We start from the raw sequence: 15720 nt of genomic DNA on the forward strand, positions 1-15720 counted from the left end.
TACGAAAGAAGAGGAATTTTCGAGGTACTCGTTTCTTTGTTAGACACAACCAATGAAACCAGAGGACAATTAAGCTAAGGCAAGGCATAGAAGACATTCTTTAGCTGTAGTGTGATGAATATGACCTATATTGAAAGGAACTAAAGTGGACAAAAAGGTCACCCTTTCAGACGGTAGGACCCGAACCCACAACCTTCGAATTACGCGTCTGATGCTCTACCAGTTGAGGACGATGGAGGGCGCTTCCTCGTCCATTTTTTGGGGGTATTTATGTGCGTTTAATCCCTTTGAGTGTTAGCCAGCTCCAGTAGGAGCCAAGGCGGCGAGTGTGAAGCACCTTTTTTTGCCAGAGGGCGTCACCTGGCACGTGATCTTTTCGCGAGGTGGCAGCCGACCAAGAAACTCACGCATGCAACCTAAGGCATCAAGTTTGCCACTTTAATTCCTTCCAATCTAGGTCGTAATCTATGCACTACACTTCGAAAACAACAAATAATGTCGCCTATGAGGATGAAGATGCGGTCAATGACGAAGTCAGGGTGAAAACAAAGAAACGTTTCGGGACCCGTACGGGTTCCTTGATCACACTCAGATCAAGGAACCCGTACGGGTCCCGAAACGTCTCTGTGTTACACCTTGACTTGGTCAGCGACCGCATCTTCATCCTCATCACGTTAGCTGACCAGACCAACTTTCGTCGAACTCTTCTATAGATGTCGGCTGTGCATTTCCTTGGGTTAACTGTCTGTGGGCTTCATAAGACTTGGGTAATGTTATAGGTTAGTTTATGAGCGGCTCACCAGGGAGCGAAAAAGGTAGCTGTACTCGTCGTTCAGCATCTCGATCTGCATAGCCTGCATGAGGAAAGGTTCGGTGTCCTCCTCCTCGATGGCGACGAATATGTGCGTGTGGCCGTCCTCGCGAACGCGCTTGAGCACGTCGCGGAATGAGTCCGTCGAGTTGCGCGCGTAGTGGTCGGCATCGATGTCCGCCTCGCGCAGCTCCTCGAGCAGGCCTTTCATCTCGGCTACCTCTGCGAGATGGAGAGGAGGAAAAGGAGGAGGAGGAGTTAAACGAACATCCGTGAGGCGGTCAAAACAGAAACCGTTGGAGAGATACTGGTTGGTTAGTTTATTAAGGTAAAGGCCTTAGATACCTCATCAAACGCGAAAATTGACCGTCGGTGGCGGCGGCGTCAACACGAGAGATACGAAAATCATCACCGTGTGATGACGTCACCATGACGTCACAGACCGCCAAAATTTGTGACATCATGACATCATAGTGACGTCATATAATGTGAGGTCACGCGATGACGCCGTCACTTTACGTCGCCACTTGCTCAAAGGTGTGCCAATCACGGAGGCAGTGCAAAACCAGGTGAGGTAAAGGAAGCTTGCAATGCCTCCGATCATAGAGGCTGGGCAAAACCACGTTAGGTGCAGGAAACTTTCGGAGAGAGGCTGGGGAGGATCTATTCTTCGATTGAGAAGAAAAATAAGATGAATTTCGCCTTCGAGTCGTCTTAGGCGAATGCATAAGAAACCTTAATTGTGAGTTTTTCATTGATTGATTGATTGATTGATTGATTGATTGATTGATTGATTGATTGATTGATTGATTGATTGATTGATTGATTGATTGATTGATTGATTGATTGATTGATTGATGTGTGTTATGCTTCCATGTGTTAAGCTTCCATCGGCTCCTGAACTTCTGCCTTTTTTCGTGGTTGAAAGATGAATGTTAAAAGTGCTGGTGTCAGAAGGTGTTGAATGGGAGGAGGAGGCGGGGTGCTTGGTTTTTCACTTGTTACCGCTATACTTATAGATCATGCAACCGAGGTCACGTGACGTCGGTTGCGTGGCCACGTGGCGGATCAGCTGAAAAGTACCTTTCAGCTGTAAACGCCGAAGCAACTTATTATTGCGTAAACGTAAGAAGCATTGCGTAAGTAACACCTCGGTAACGAAATTGCGACGTCGGAATGCATTTCCGGTTGGCCGAGTCTCCTGTGCCCACGTGCTGAGGGAAAAAAACGTTTACGTAATTTCGTAAATCTCGTCTTGCTTCTATGTGGCGACCGAGAACGGCTTAGATAACACGCACTATTTTTCTTTTCTCGCTTATAACGCTTCTCTGCACCATGTCTTTGAATGCTGTAGGCACATGCTTCGGTCCACACTGAAGCATACTGAATGCTATGCCCTTCTCGATCTTAGTTTCGTCTCTGAAGGCCTTCAGTTTTTGAGCGGTACGCATGCAATATATTCAAGGCTAGTAGCGCAGCAATTAAGAAGCACTTCTTGCGTAGGGTTCTTAACTTCGTAAACACATTCTTCGTAAAGATTCTTTAAAACAAGGGCACAGTGTTATCATTTCGCTCAAGAAAGATGATCTGTCTAGAAATAAGGAGGAAGGAGAATAAGGAAAAAAAAAACAATTCAAAAGCGGCGCAACAAAAACAAACAGAAATTAGATGTAACACAATTCCCAGAACAATATCCAGAAAACCTCGAAGAAAGGTTGTAGAAGAGAGCGCGTTTCATACCTTAGCCTATGTAGGATTTATTATTATAAGTCATACGAATATATACATGAACAACGAATACAGGGCCACCACAAGGATAGCTCCCTTACACGCTTGGTATCTAGTGTCTTGGCGAACTTGCAAAGCACAGTACTTTTAAACAATCATAACGGAGGAACTTCATACTTTTACATAGCATTTAGTGTTCGCAAACGGCTGCTATGCGCCGGTACAACAGGTAATCGTACATTTTAACGCGACAGCGTTAAAGACCTCGTTTCGCAGAAATTCTCCATGGCGTCGGCGTCAGTGTTGGTGTCGATGTCGGCGTCTTTGATTGCGAGCTAAAAATCATCGACTTCTCCATGACCGAAAAAACGAAAAAAGATGCAAATAAAATTAATAAACAAATATTAGGTTCGAGTGACAATCAAACCCACGCTGTCTGCGTGGAAAGCAGGTGTTCTAACGCAGAGCCGCGCTGTTCCTTGAAGCTGCTTCGGAATAAAACACTATATGAATGCCATGTAGTGGAAGGAGTCTCCTTAACGCATGTAATATTCGGTGACAGAAGCGTAGCATCGCACCAGGCGTCAAAACATGTGAATTGCACAACGAGTGGGTGTTCTAAGGACCCAATCATTACAAAGCACTCACACATATTTAATCATCATCAGCTGCAAAATTATCAACAAAGTGAGCAGCTGCCTTACGGGCGCGTAGAGGGCCCGTCGTTGATTCGCAAACGGAAGAATTATGGCGTAGTGGCGTAGTAAGCATTCTAGGATAGTTTGAAACGGCGAATGTTACGCGCACAGTCGTTCGGTTCCTTCCAGCACTTTGAGGCATGCACCGAGCATCGAAGCCAGGCTAACAGTTCAGAAGGCAATGCGCATGCGCGAGAATATTCTATCGTGTTCTACTCTTGAAGGCGAAGCTCAAGCGTCCTCCAAGTTTTTTTTTTTTTTTTTTTAATTCAGGAAACCTATTGAAATAATGCTTAAGGTGAAAGCGTTTAGATGCGGTTTAGGTGCGCGTTAACGGTGTACCCAGGTGGTCGAAATTTCCAGAGCCCTCCACTACGGCGTCTCCCATAATCATATCGTGGTTTTGGGACGTTAAACCCCAACAATTATTATTATGAAAGCCTTAGATGCCCCATCAAACGCGAAAATTGACCGGCGTCCCGCGTCGGCGCGCGATTGGCAACACAATAGTGAAATGCCGCCGATAGATAATTCGAATGCAATTTCGAAATTTCAAGGGGTGGTTTGAAGGAATGTCCGATCTGTAGTTTGAATTGATATACACTTTATTGTTATTTAATTGTCAAGAAAATATTTCTAAGCCTTTCCAGTCTTACACAAAGTGTTTTATGCGGTGTGTTGTACGGCCAACTTACTTCTAACTCTGACGGGTGATAATTGGTGTTCAGTTTATGATGACGATATCATAACTCTTAGAACGCATTGATACAGCATGCTTATATTGTGTACTGGCAACTGAGGCCGGCTATTGTAAGGTATTTTTAGTTGTCGGGGTAATTGTAGAGGTGCACTTTATTTCAAGTTATATTACCTTGCATTTCATGAAACACAGGTGAACTCGATACAACTGCGCATGCATATATCAAGTGCTGCACGCAATTTGTGTCACAATAAAGGAAAATTAGCGTGCGACGTAGCTAAACGGAACCAAAGTGCATGATGTTTGCCGTCGCTTGAAGCAACTGAGGCTCCGTTTGTTGTACTTCGCCTGATTGCGTAATTAGCTAATATAGTATAGCCACTTAACAGATACAGTAGGCAGAGCGAAAGCGTCGATGAGGAAATTGTAGGCCACGCCGAGAAACCTGCTAATAAGTTTTAGGGGCGAAGCTCCTTATAGCGGCACCCGTTCGTCCCTCGTAGCGTAGTATGTTACCAGTCTTACGCTTTGACCTGCAAGGTGGTGCCGGTGGGAGATTTTTCCTGTGCGTTGTTGAACAATAAAAAATTCGCAGCGTTAGCTAAAAGCCGACTTCTCCTGTCTCTCATTCCCATTAGCAGCCATTCTTTACCTCCAAGGTAGTGCCTGGTGAGATTTCTCCTGTGCGTGATTAAACAATAAAAATTTTGTTCAAAACGCCGTTGATTGATGAAATAAACCAACAAAAGACGCCAGATGTTTTGTAAAAGCAAAACGAAAGAACGCCAGATGTTTCTAAAGCAAAACGAAAAGACGCCAGCTGCTTAACGAAAGACGCCAGATGTTTTCTAAGCAATGGTTTTCTAAACAATGAAAATTCACAGCGTACATGTAAAATTAAAGTGCGCTGCAAGTCGTCATAACTCATCGAACCTTTAGTATAAACGCGCCCGATCTCACGTCGGTGACGATGTACTGGGCGGAATTCAAGTGAAGATTCACGGTTTACCGATGAACCTCCGCAGCTTCGCCGACTCATCATCATTCACTCCGTGGATATGCTGTGATTTTTTTCTGACGACCCATACGTGCTACACCAAAGCATATTTTTTGTAAGCCAGACGTGAAGCTCAAAAAAATAAAAATAAAATAAAACAAACGAATAAAGTACCGCTTGACTAGACGCTGGGCCAGGCAACAACTGCAGTTCCTAAAGTTGCCCTTATTCGAACAGATTTAGTGTTTTTGCTGCGTGTCTCCTTAATCTTATATTAACGCGATAGCGTTAGAGAGCTCGTGTCGCAGAAATTCTGTCGTCGGCGTCGGCACCGTTGGTTGTGAGCGAAAAATCGACCGTGAGCGAAAAATCGAGAAAGAAGCAAATAAAATAAAGAATAAAAATTTCTGTCCTATTGAGGATCGAACGCGGGCCGTTCGCGTGGCACGCAGATGTCCTACCACAAAGCCACGACGTTACTTGCAGCTCCCTCGGAAAAAAACACTACATAAATGTCATGTAGTGGAAGGAGTCTCCTTAACGCATTTTGTTGGACAGATATCGCGACGAAAACGAGCCCATTCGGCGATTTGTAGGCGCATTTGGGAGGCCATCAAACTATGTCGAAAAAGGCCGGGATAGTGCAGCCATCGCCGCTAAAAACACACACGAACTTTCAAACAGCTCTAAATATGGACAACTATGTCCATCTAGCGGAAAACATATCAACAAGCAAACAGCAAACGCTTGATAATGTGCTGCCATCTGTGAGGCATTGTGAGATTCTTCATGGCCTCCGAGATGGCGAACGCGCTGCGTATATCTTCGAGGCCATGCGACTCTTGCTTTAGATCAAAAACCTGTGCGATTCGCGCGCGCGCGCGCGCGTGTGTGTGCAACAATACACATTAATAAGTATGCACTTAGTGGTTGAAGTGCGCACTAGGGGCCGGATTTCGCTATTGCGTTCAACTCTGAAAGGCGAAGCTTAAGAGTCCCCCAATTTTTTTGAAAAACACTTAAGCTATACACCTATCGTTTTTTCTAACCCCATATTATTTGTAGCTTATTGTTTCTGGTTAACCTCCCTGCCTTCTGCTTTTCTGTTTTCCTTCCTTCCTAGACTCTCATGACATGCGGCAGCCAATTCAAGTCAATACCTTTCTTTTTCCAGTAAACAACCGAATACTCAAGTAAACAGCATTCTCTAGTTGGCGCCTGTGCACCCTTTTAGCGTTGATATCAAAAATAGAAGGCGTCCACTCTAACGTCGACGTCTTTCTTATTTGTTATTTTTTCAGTTGCATTCTTGTGACTGCTAAACCGCCCGAATGTGAGATTTATCTCCGCATCTTCTTCGCGTGGCCGACCGCTGCGTCTTACGAAAAATAAAATTTCGCCACGAATAAATAACCTCAAACGAAGAAATGTCTTTCAACCAGGCGGGTTCTCGATCCGCCTAACCTCATGGGCAGCGCGCATGGTTTTCACTGGAGGACGGCATGGTCTGTCAGGGCGAGTCTGTCCGTTTTATTGCCTCTTATGGCTGTCTAACAAGCCCTTCCCTTTACCCATCACACTTTCCTGAGTATCTTTTTTCTTTTCTTTGCCGCAGCCAACGCTTCAAAGCAAAATATGGTCTCATTATTCGTAATGGCGAAGCACAACTTATGGATCACGGATTTTTTTTTTTTTTTTGCGAAAGCCTTAGGTGCTTAAGTGACCGTCTGCGTCAACACGAGTGATGCAAGAAATCATGTGAGGACGTCACCTTACCACGTAATCATGACGCCACATACCGTTAAAACGCGTGATGTCATGACATGACTATGACGCCACGTGATGAGATCATCACATGACGTCGTCGCTTCGGAGGCAGTGCAAAACCACGTTGGTTGAAGCAACCTTTCACGGGGTGGAGGGCGGGGGGGAACTGATCAATAAGTTTACGCGGTATCTTACAAATTTGCATAATATGACGTGAATGTGAAAGACATGTTCTTTGTCTTCTCAATTAATGAGAAGAAAAAGTCAGTGAGAAGGAAAAGATGTCTTTCACCTTCAAGTCGTCTTAGGCAAATTCATAAGGGACCATGTGAATTTTTTTTTCCTACTCCAAGACGGACCCTTAAAAAAGGTACCAGTGGGGTATTCCCTTCACAAACCACGTCGGCTAGTTGAAAACCATCGACTCCAAGGACACCCCTCTGCCGCCTCAAAAAATAAAAATAAAGAAGCTTTTCACTCTGCGACAGACCAAAAACATACGTTCAGCAAACGCGCCGATAAGCCTAGACTGCTTTGGTCGCGCCTTCTCGCGCACGAGTTCGCGTCGATGCTTGCGTAACGCGCGCATCGGTTAAAAGAGGCCTCGAATTGCGTTGCGCGAGTTGAAAGTGCCCAAAGCAGCTTTTGCATCGGGTTCTGCCGCTACTGACGGGCGGGATATAGAAAAGCGTTAGTCGAAAACTTTTCTGAGCATCGAACTCGAATAGCGATCCGCCGAGTTGGATTAACGGCTTCGACATTCTGCTGTTGAACGCAAGTTTGCGATGTCTGCCACATTCCGATGGCAACTTGTGTGAAAGAATCAGAATACGACCACGTGCGGGGATTTCGGTGTTGCCCTGTTTCAGGGGCGAAGCGCCTTATAAGGTCTCGCCTTGCAGGCGTGTTATGTCGTCGTCACGGTTTATCATAGACGGGTATATGCGCCACAAAAATCGGGTAAATCCCACTGCTCGCCACCGGCCCATACTACGCACATCGTGAGTTAAAGGTTCGTCGTTACTGCCTAAAACATTATGGTTGGCTTAGCAGCGGTGCCACAATCCCCGACGAAATTTACCAAGGCGTTCAAGTTTCACATCTAAAACCAGACACAAAACGCGCACATATGCGGTAAAGTCATCTATTTGAAACACCACTTCTTGAAACACATCTACAAAGTGATGACGCGTTAGTGAACCGTTGGCAAGTAAAGCAGCAAAGAGTAAAAATTTTGCTGCGGCAAACACCGGCGCACACTGCATGCTTCGCCCCTCCCCAGGTTCCACGTTAGTGGAACTGAAACACCCTTCCATACGTGCTTCACCCCTGCCCATTTTAGGGGCGAAGCTCCTTAAAGCGGCACCCGTTCGTCCCCGTCGTAGTGCGTAACCAGTCTTAACGCTAGTACCAGATCTTGACCTCCAAGGTGGTGCCCGTGGGAGAGTGGGCACGGCGGCACAAACAGAATGAAGGACTCACGGCACATCTTTCTTGTTGTGCAGCTCCTGGGCGTTCTTACCAGCCATTACCCGGATCAGCGATCGCTGTCCGCTGTCCAGATTCCTTGCTGCGGCTCGACATCGACGCTCTCGGTTGTCTGCGCAGCCACTGAATCTTCACGTGCGTTTGAAAGCGGAGCTCCCAGCCTTCTCAACAGCGTCATGGCCTGCCCTGACCATGATGAACGCAGTGCAACGTCAGCGACATCGTCACGTGCGATAGCGGACGGTTTAAAAGCACACGCCATCTACCACCTCGACAGTGGGCACGGCGGCACAAACAGAATGAAGGACTCACGGCACATCTTTCTTGTTGTGCAGCTCCTGGGCGTTCTTACCAGCCATTACCCGGATCAGCGATCGCTGTCCGCTGTCCAGATTCCTTGCTGCGGCTCGACATCGACGCTCTCGGTTGTCTGCGCAGCCACTGAATCTTCACGTGCGTTTGAAAGCGGAGCTCCCAGCCTTCTCAACAGCGTCATGGCCTGCCCTGACCATGATGAACGCAGTGCAACGTCAGCGACATCGTCACGTGCGATAGCGGACGGTTTAAAAGCACACGCCATCTACCACCTCGACAGTGGGCACGGCGGCACAAACAGAATGAAGGACTCACGGCACATCTTTCTTGTTGTGCAGGTTGGTGGTCCCTTCCTCTTACCTTGCAAATGTTACAAGACTAGTGACCCGTTTGCGATTGTGCTTCCGTGCCCAGAAGCATTGCTTGAACCCTTCTCTTGCTTACTGCTTTTACTTTGTGGCGACATTGAAGAAAATCCAGGGCCGGACAAGGCCATTACGGAGCTGATTCAGATGGTTAGAGAGACTAATGAGCGTTGTATTAGAATTGAGTCTAACCAATCCAGTATGTCACGGGCAATGGCAGATCTTAAAGTTTCACACGAGACGGTTGCTACTGCTGTGGCCGACATTACCGTGCGGCTACAAGCGGTAGAAAAAATGGTTAACGATCTTCCAAATGTACAACAAGAACTATCTATCACACGCCAGTCGTTAATTCGCGTGGAACAAGAGGCGAGTGAACTACGAGCCCGACTTGATGAGGGTGAAGACAGGTCTAGGCGTGATAACCTGTTATTTTACGGCTTGTCAGACGTTTCAGATGAAAACGCCCACCAATCTGAAGAAAAAATTATCGCGATGGCCCGAGACAAACTGGATGTTCACTTATCATCTGGAGACATAGCACGGGCCCACCGAATAGGCAAATACGTGGCAGGCAAAAATAGACCACTCATTGCTAAATTTTGCAGTTCCAAGTCCAAAGTGATCCTACTGTCTAAGAAATCTACTTTGCGGGGTAGTGGCCTAGGCATTTCAGAAGACTTCTCTGCATCAACACGCCATGCTCGTAAAAGCTGACAGAGTTCGGCATTGGTTTAAAAGTGCCTTTCAAGCTACGGTACAAAAAGTTATATGTAAACAAAACGTGCTATGTGTTTGATGCTCACACCAATTCCGTTTGCGAGGCACCTTCACCACCAGACGCCATTGCCGCTACCCCGAGGGCGACCCGGTCAGGCCGTCTTTATTCTGCCACTAGCTAGGGTAGCGCGAGGGGTGGTGGCTCACCATCAGTGCTCTCAATACTCTATGCCAATGTGCGCAGCCTTATTCCAAAAAGAGACAGTCTAAGTGCCATAATTAATGACACGGATGCGGATATAATTCTGTTGTCTGAAACCTGGCTATCCGACAAAATTGCATCGTGTGAGCTTTTTCAGTGCCAGAAAACATTCACCATACATCGTTATGATCGCTCTGAGAGAACCGGTGGTGGTGTCCTCATTGCCGTGAATGAATGTTTTCAATGTTCGCTCTTGAAAATCGCATGCAATTTAGAAATAGTGTGGTGCTGCGTAACCATTTGTTTTCAAAAGATGGTTTTTGGCATTTGCTACCGCCCGCCTAATTCCATCGGCTCTTTCTGCGAGGAAATTCATGATTGCCTAAGCCATATCTCGGCAATGTTTACCGGTATTCCAATTTCCTCCTAGGTGATTTTAATTTTCCTTCAATCCAGTGGTCTCATCCATGCCCGTTTGCGGAACCTGCTTCAGCTGAAACTGGTTGCTTCTTAACCACGTGCTTGGATTTCAATCTATCACAACTAGTCAGTCTTCCTACTCGTGTTACTTCCACTACATCATCTTTACTAGATTTGATACTAACGTCATCACCTGATATTACATCCAAAATAACTCACTTGCCCGGACTCAGTGACCATGACGTGCTGCATTTTTCAATATCTGTACCAACGACTAAAAGGAGCAAGCGGTTTAAACTTATAAATGATTATCATAAGGCTAATTTTGACGCTATAAACACTGAGCTTTCTACCTTCCTCGACAGCTTTTGTCCTTTATACACTGACGCTTCAGTTGAAGAATTGTGGGCGTGTTTTAAAAACAAAGCATGTCATCTGATAAAAAAACATATCCCTGTAAGGAAGGTGTATCAGTCATCCAACGCACCGTGGTACACAGGATACCTGAATCGGCTATCCAACAAAAAAGGTAGGCTCTTTCGTGCTGCAAAGAAATCAGCATCTGCTGACAGGTGGTCCGCTTATGCCGCCGCAGCAAAAGCATACTCCAGTGCTTTGAGGGAAACGAAGTTTAAATTCTATAACACTACACTTCCATCACTACTCAAAACCAACCCAAAACGCTTTTGGAATGTTGTGAAAACCCGCGATAATCGAACTATAGCTCTTACTGATGAATCAGGTGAGACAATCCCAAGCAGCCAATGTGCTTCTGTACTTAACGTGGTTTTTTCTCGTTCATTTTGCTCCGCTCAGTCTGGCATCTCTCCGTCATTCACTGCACCTAGCTACCTTCCAATGGAACCCATCTTACTCGACTCTTCTGGTATCAGCTCTATTATTAACAACGTAAAACGATCGTCCTCGTGCGGTATTGATTGTGTCACGTCGAAATTTCTGCAGGCGACTGCCGAATATAGTTCCATTATACTTAACCTTATTTTCACGAAATCACTGAACAACAGCTCCTTACCCAGAGACTGGAAAACAGGCAAGGTGGTTCCACTTCATAAATCCGGTGACACTCACAACCCTCATAACTATAGACCCATTTCCTTGACATCAATACCTTGTAAAATATTTGAACACGTCATTTTCTCACATCTAGTAAATTTTTTGGAATCAAATAGGTTTTTTCATAAGAGTCAGCATGGTTTCCGTAAGACCTTCTCATGCGAAACGCAATTACTAACATTTTGCAATGATCTTCACGCATTTTTAGACGCCGGCTTTATAGTGGACTGTATATTTTTAGATTTTGCAAAGGCATTTGACAGAGTTAACCACCACTTACTCTTACTAAAACTCAGCCAACTAAATATTGATCCCTTGGTCTTTAATTGGATTCGAGAGTTTCTTTCTAACCGAACGCAATATGTGACCACTAATGATACTGACTCTCCTGAAGTACCGGTAAGCTCAGGCGTACCCCAAGGCTCTGTTTTAGCACCCTTACTTTTTTTAATTTACATCAATGACCTTCCTAACCAAATCTCAAGTACTATCTGTCTGTTCGCAGACGATTGTGTCATATATCGCGCGATTGAAAGCTCTAACGATACGTTAACACTTCAGCTTGATCTAAATAACACTTCAACATGGTGTAAGCTCTGGCGAATGGAACTTAACACGTCTAAATGCAAAACAATGAGAATTTCCCGTAATCAGTCAGCCTGCCCTACTTACTTACTTAACAACACCCCCCTTGATCAAGTACTATGCTATAAATACCTCGGTGTCCATATTACTAACAATCTTTCATGGAAAAAGCACGTCGAACACATAACGTCGAAAGCTAACCGCATGCTTGGTTATCTTAAACGAAACTTTTCTTTAGCTCCAGCGAAACTAAAACAACAACTTTACATCACTTATGTTAGATCTAACCTTGAATATGCATGCTCGATATGGGACCCTGGCCATGCTACTCTGACAAACATAATCGAAAATGTGCAAAATCGAGCGGCCCGTTTCATCCTTAATAATTACCATCGAACTGCTAGCGTCACTAATATGAAACTAACACTTGCCCTTCCTCTCCTTTCTTCTCGTAGGAAGTTAGCTCGTCTTTCCCTCTTTCACAAGATCTACTATCATAACCATGAGCTCAAGTCCAGATACATTACACCAGCATCTTACATCTCCCCACGTGTCGATCATCCTTGCAAAGTTCATGTACCTTCACAGCGCACAGTCACCTACTCATATTCATTCTTGCCGAAAACATGTCACGAGTGGAATCGCCTGCCTGCGTCACTTGTCGCTATCAGAGACACAGATCGTTTCAGGAAAGCACTAACAAACGCTTTATAAGCCTGCACCAAGTTGCTTCACTACTGCATTTGCGATTTATTGTTTGATTGCACTTACCTTTTTATACTACGTCTTTTTTTTTTTGTTAGTCAATATTGAATTGTGTTCTGCTTTGTTACTTTGTATTCATTTTTTTTTTGTCATTCTTGTAACCCGGTATGTTTTCGTTCCTCTTCCTGTATCATTACTTTTTGTATCTATATTTATGCACTAAAGTACATAATTCGATTCTTGTGTTTTAGTATCCGCTGCCCTTCTCTGTTTATCACTGTTTTTTTATCTTGCGTCGTATTTTCGTTCACTGATGTACAAATATAATTTCTTTTGTTACCATTTGTGCTCTTTTACCTACACTCTTATATTTTCTTCCGTTACAATATTGTTTTTTGCTTTATATTCGTTGTATTATACATATTTTTTGCATGTATCGATGTACCTTAGCCCCTCCCCTCTATAATGCTTCTTGTAAGCCCTGAGGGTATATACAAATAAAATAAAAATAAAATAAAATTTCTCCTGTGCGTTGTTGAACAATAAAAAATTCGCAGCGTGCGCGTTAACTAAAAGCCGAATTCTTCTGTCTTTCATTACCCATTAGCAGCCATTGGCATGTTCCAGTAGGAAACGTTAGTAGAAGTGTAAGTGTTAGCTAAAAGCCGACTTCTTCTGTCTCTCATTCCCATTAGCAGCCATTGTTTACCTCCAAGGTAGTGCCTGGTGAGATTTCTCCTGTGCGTGATTAAACAATAAAAATTTTGTTCAAAACGCCGTTGATTGATGAAATAAACCAACGAAAGACGCCAGATGTTTTCTAAAAGCAAAACGAAAGAACGCCAGATGTTTCTAAAGCAAAACGAAAAGACGCCAGCTGCTTAACGAGAGACGCCAGATGTTTTCTAAAGCAATGGTTTTCTAAACAATGAAAATTCACAGCGTACATGTAAAATTAAAGTGAGCTGCAAGTCGTCATAACTCTCATCGAAACTTTAGTATAAACGCGCCCTATCTCACGTTGGTGATGATGTACTGGGCAGAATTCACGGAAGATTCACGGTTTACCGATGAACCTCCGCAGCTTCGCCCACTCATCATCATTCACTCCGTGGATATGCTGTGATTTTTTTTAGGGGCGAAGCTCCTTATAGCGGCACCCGTTCGTCCCGTAGTAGTGTGTAACCAGTCTTAAAAACGGAGGGGGCGTGCACACATGAAGGCTCCCTAAAGACAATGCGCTGCGACAGTACGTGATATGTATCGCCCTCTCCTCTCCTACGCTTCCCCCTCTTTCTCCTCTCCTACGGTCCACCCCCCCCCCCCCCCCTATCTTGGCTCGCGGCGCAGCGGCGCCGACGCAGGCAGCGTCTTGATTGAAAAAACCGACCGCTCGCGCTGCACAACCGTTCACTGACCACCCCGTATATATAGGCACTGGATTTTGACCTCCAAGGTAGTGCGTGTGTGCGATTTCTCCTGTGCGTGATTAAACAATGAAAATTCACAGCGTACATGTAAAATTAAAGTGAGCTGCAAGTCGTCATAACTCTCATCGAACCTTTAGTATAAACGCGCCCGATCTCACGTCGGTGATGATGTACTGGGCAGAATTCACGGAAGATTCACGTTTTACCGATGAACCTCCGCAGCTTCGCCCACTCATCATCATTCACTCCGTGGATATGCTGTGACTTTTTTTTTCTGTTGGGGCGTCCGAGGGGCTTAAAATAATTTATAGAATTTTCCGTGGTAAAACTACGACAGGATTGTTGCGATGCACGTCGTAGTGTGTGTGTGTGTGTGTGTGTGTCGAGGTGGGGGGGGGGGGGGGAGTCGGTACTTTTTTGACTCGAACCTAAATACAAGCATTACAAGACTCTTATGTTTTATTCGGTGTTCATCGAAATGTGACCTCCGCGTATAGGAGTCAAACCGGCATCCTCAAGCTGAGTGGTGCAACTCCTTAGGCTCTAGCTACACCGGCGGATCAAAATGCTTGGCATGGTAAATAAGGTACATGCCGAGAAGGAACGAGATGGGAGGGGTAGTGGAGGGTTGGGAATAAGAGTTAGATATAAATTGGTTGTCCATGATTGTTCTCTTCGGGATCCTACAGTGGCAGGCGGTTGCCAAGTCTGCTCTATACTCTATTCTCTATATAGTCTGCTTCAGTCATTGCTTAAATTGTATGGTTATGCCCACGCAGGTTTGACAATAATGGCGGCCGAAGACTCCTCATGTTGCATTCTAAGAACTATTTACCACCTTTACCACTGGAAAGCCGGGGACCAAAGGCATTAGAAGAACAGAGAGCTGAGCTAGTTGGTAAGTATTCATTCTAGGCGTTTGTGGTGTCCTGACTTGTTTCTTGTGTCCGTGTTTGCACGCCCTGTCTTTTTAGAATGACCAAAGGCAGTTCGGTGTGAAAAGCTCATCATCGCTGATTTTCTCTTTTTAACCACGGAGCTGTTTAAGCCTCGGGTAATTCCGGCGTAGGACACAAAAACTCGGGCGCATGTGCGCCATTGAAAGCGGGTATGTGCCTTGCAACTTCTAGCATAGCATGGCTATGCTATGCTAGATGCTTGATAGCAATGCATAGTATAGCATAGTATAGCAAGGGGGTGAGAAAGGGAAGTGAGGGTGAAGAGGAGTGATGTAAGGATGAGAAGGAACATTGCATAGCTTTGTATAGTATAGTTTAGAATGTGCCAAGCTCCTGCTAGCATAGCGTATCCATGCATACTATAGTGCAGAAACGGGGTGGGAAAGGGAAGTGAGGGTGAGGTGAATGGAAAGGAGGAGAGGGAGGGTAAAGCATGGCATAGCCTTGTATAGTATAGTTCAGCAAGTGTATGAGAAAGGGAGTTGAGCGTGGCGAGGACTGACGCTCAGGCGGGGAGAAGAAAAAACACTATCTCCCGCTAAAGGGGACCATGAGGCGATGCGAACCAGCGTTTCGGCATGTAGATCCCGCGTTTCAGAGGGGGAGTGGAGAGGGGAGGGGAGAGAGGCAAATGGGAGAGGGGCAGAAGGGGTGGGGAGAGAGCGAAAGGGGAAATGGGAAGTGGAGAGGGGGAGAGAGAGATAAAGGGAGAGGGGAGTGGAGACGGAGATGAGGTGTGTGGAGAGGGCTTGCGCA

General features: G+C 45.4%; 1 protein-coding gene and 1 pseudogene across 3 annotated transcripts in view; one reads left to right on the forward strand and one right to left on the reverse strand.

Annotated features, from left to right (window-relative positions):
• LOC119396502 (homeobox protein slou-like) overlaps positions 1-15720 on the forward strand; it is a 346344-nt gene that overhangs the window by 132699 nt on the left and 197925 nt on the right. The gene's annotated exons all lie outside the window — the stretch shown is intronic.
• Positions 1-15720, reverse strand: part of LOC119397579 (glutamate receptor ionotropic, kainate 2-like) — an 84692-nt pseudogene that overhangs the window by 66121 nt on the left and 2851 nt on the right.

This window comes from Rhipicephalus sanguineus, chromosome 6, assembly GCF_013339695.2.
Source record: "Rhipicephalus sanguineus isolate Rsan-2018 chromosome 6, BIME_Rsan_1.4, whole genome shotgun sequence".
NCBI lineage: Eukaryota > Metazoa > Arthropoda > Arachnida > Ixodida > Ixodidae > Rhipicephalus > Rhipicephalus sanguineus.